Below are 3,244 nucleotides of genomic sequence, written 5' to 3' on the forward strand. Positions count from 1 at the left end.
AAGGTCCAATATATATACATTATTGGACCTTTTGAATAAGAGTCAAGAAGATCTTATGAAAATTGAGCATTTTCGCATAGAAGAGGTAAAACAGATATTAGACATTCTACAAAAGCATTTCGCAATTAATTTACCGAAGAATCAGTTTTCATTTTTAAATACATTGGAATGATTTCTTCTTTTTTTTATAAAAAAAGAAGAAAATGAAATTGGTTTTGAATCTTCAGCACGATCCGTATATTCGGGATAGATCTAGAATTCCATTGAATAGATGTATCTAGGGAATAGTCGCTTCAAAGTGAATCCTCCCTAGATACATACGTCGTGGTTTTTTATTTCTATTTCACGGTTGAGTTAATTTGAAAAAGACCTAAAGTTAGAGATTTATCAATAGGTAATGTTGCTCCAATACCCAACCAAAGGGCTACTGCGGTACCAATCAAAAAGACGGTTGTAGCTACTGGACGACGAAATGGGTTTTGGAATTTATTAACATTCTCCAAAAAGGGTACTGTCAATAATCCCGCTGGTACTGAAACCATTAAAAGAACCCCCAATAACTTATTTGGTACTGTACGGAGTATTTGAAATACGGGAAAGAAATACCATTCGGGTAATATTTCCAAAGGAGTTGCAAATGGATCCGCAGGTTCGCCAATCATTGACGGTTCTAGAACTGCTAAACCTACATTACATGCAATAGTACCTAGAATTACTACTGGAAAAATATATAAAAGATCGTTGGGCCATGCGGGTTCTCCATAATAATTATGACCCATTCCTTTCGCCAATTTAGCTCTTAATACAGGATCATTCAAGTCAGGTTTCTTTGTTATTGGGATAGGCGAATTCGTATGGATCCATCCCCCGAAGGAACCGGACATGATAATTTTTCATCATCCGGCTCGAGCAAGAATCACAGGAATCAAATAGATCCATAGAAAATCTATATGTCAGCCATACCCACACATATATGACTCTATGTAAGAAAAGATTTACCGGATACAATTTTCCGGAGTTGCAACTACGCATTGCAAAGAATTTAGTTCTTACAGGTAAATGCTCAATACCCAAGTAGGCTTACAAATTTGATCATGATCAAATGCATTTTGGGTCGTCTCATACCTTGCGATTGTGTTTCGCCCCAACATCTCTCGAGTCTTCTTACATACAACATACAAAGGATTTACTTGTTACTAATATAGTCTAGCCTCTATTCTTCTTTAGATCCCTTGTTTCACTCCGATAGTATCATAGATCGTAATCGATGCAAAGGAAATGAATGCATTTCCATACTATTAAGTAAGTGGAATAGATAGAACATAATCTGGATCTTGCCACATCACTTATTCTACTGGATCTTACGGAGCCTGTTGATGCACGACATGATTCGGCTCTGATCATAGAAAAAATTCTCCTCGAGCGAACCAGCCTATCCTCGGTATGGGGCTTACGTGGTGGTTGGAACAGAGACACATTTGGTTGTAAATTCCAATGTGGCGGATAAAATCATATATCTGCACGGGCCAATCAATAGTTCAAGTCACACACTCCCATAATCCATTTTCTCTTCGGAGAATCCACTTCAACTATTCATATCAAATAAATAATATAATATTGCGAAGTTGAAGGTAAATATCCAAATAAATGTCTTATTTTTTTTTTTTTTATAATCCATATTTCTAGCAATGAAATACTATTGTTCCTCCCCAAAATGATATATGATTGATTACAAATATCTATGATCTGTCTTCTCTATAAAGGACCAGAAATACCTTGCTTGCGTATCATTGGGAAATGCATTAACATAAATACGGCAGTAAGCAGAGGTAATACAAAAGTGTGTAAACTATAAAAACGAGTCAAGGTAGATTGACCCACACTAGCACTTCCGCGTAATAACTCGACCAAGGGTGATCCTATTACAGGAATAGCGTCAGGTACGCCTGTCACGATTTTTACTGCCCAATAACCAATTTGGTCCCGAGGTAAGGAATAACCAGTTACACCAAAAGATGCGGTCAATACAGCCAGAACCACACCCGTAACCCAAGTCAATTCGCGAGGTTTTTTAAATCCACCGGTGAGATACACACGAAATACGTGCAGGATCATCATTAAGACCATCATACTTGCCGACCATCGATGAACTGATCGTATTAACCAACCAAAGTTAGCTTCAGTCATTATATATTGAACCGAGGCAAAAGCCTCGGTAACGGTCGGACGGTAGTAAAAAGTCATAGCAAACCCCGTAGCTACTTGTACTAAAAAACAAGTAAGCGTAATCCCTCCTAGACAATAAAATATGTTGACATGAGGGGGAACATATTTACTAGTTATATCATCTGCAATCGCCTGAATCTCGAGACGCTCTTCGAACCAATCATATACTTTATTGAGATAGGTAAACCAAGGGGACTCCCCCTCTTAGAACCGTATATGAGAATTTCATCTCGTACAGCTCAAGCGGAAACACCCAAATACTGGTTGCAACGGATATGTAATAGAAAGTTTGAAACTTCTTATCCCCGATTCAACCTTCTCTCTGAAGATACAAAGGGCCAAAAACCCTGAAGTTCTTCTTTGTGATGATAATGCCAAAATCTCAAGTCGGCTCATTCGTCTTTATCTTGATCGTTACAGGCCTCTTGAATCTTCTCTTTCCCTATTTTTTATTTATTTTGATTTGGTATTTTGTTTTTCTTTGTGTGTAATGTAGATTTACTTTTTTTATTATTGATATGATAGGAATTCTCTTGTTGAGACCCTATGAATCGATTGAAACCTCAGATTCATACTAGAACCACGATGATTCAATAGAGCCCCCAAGCCCAGCCCAAAGGTTCTCTGAGTAAGAACCGTTTGATCATCACTTATTCAATGAATAGATGTAATGACTAAAAATCCAGAGAAACATTTGTCCTTTGTTCAAAATCCCGCTTATGCTTATATTTTGAACAAAGAAAAAACCTTCGATTTAGAATTATAACTCTTTGTTTTTTGAGTCCGGTCGCGAGGTCTGAATAGTAGGTATGAATCATAGTGCAAATATTTCTTGATCTATTCCACGGATTCCGTGCTCCAGATATTCGAATGAATATCCGACGAGGTAGAACCATCTCTATCGAGATGACAGACCCATTCTCTGTACTATCAATAGGATCAATTATAACAAGTCACACACTCATATTCCGGAAATACCGAAACAAAGGAATTCCACGGTCGAACTACCAGAATGCCC

The 3,244-nt window shown here is 37.5% G+C and overlaps 1 protein-coding gene and 1 long non-coding RNA gene across 3 annotated transcripts in view; one reads left to right on the forward strand and one right to left on the reverse strand.

Moving 5' to 3' along the window:
• Nucleotides 1-1,549: 1,549 nt before the first annotated feature.
• The window catches only part of LOC147562016 (photosystem II CP47 reaction center protein), a 4,375-nt gene continuing 2,680 nt past the window's right edge, over nt 1,550-3,244 (reverse strand). The window contains exons 1-2 of one of the 2 annotated variants that reach the window (XM_086657417.1): nt 3,186-3,244; nt 1,550-2,397 (exon numbers count right to left, since the gene is read on the reverse strand). The exon at nt 3,186-3,244 is cut by the window's right edge and continues 2,680 nt beyond it. The gene's annotated coding sequence lies outside the window, so the exon portion shown is untranslated. Of the gene's footprint in view, nt 2,398-2,995 lie in introns of those variants that run through there. The other variant, XM_086657416.1, reaches the window with a different exon arrangement.
• Nucleotides 1,652-3,244, forward strand: part of LOC147562017 (uncharacterized) — a 2,651-nt gene continuing 1,058 nt past the window's right edge. Inside the window, exon 1 of the long non-coding RNA XR_015232339.1 lies at nt 1,652-3,244. This exon is cut by the window's right edge and continues 527 nt beyond it. This is a non-coding gene — a long non-coding RNA (uncharacterized LOC147562017).

The sequence above is a fragment of the Eschscholzia californica genome, unplaced genomic scaffold (assembly GCF_041429995.1).
Source record: "Eschscholzia californica isolate CP2 unplaced genomic scaffold, dmEscCali1.0.p SCAF_133, whole genome shotgun sequence".
NCBI lineage: Eukaryota > Viridiplantae > Streptophyta > Magnoliopsida > Ranunculales > Papaveraceae > Eschscholzia > Eschscholzia californica.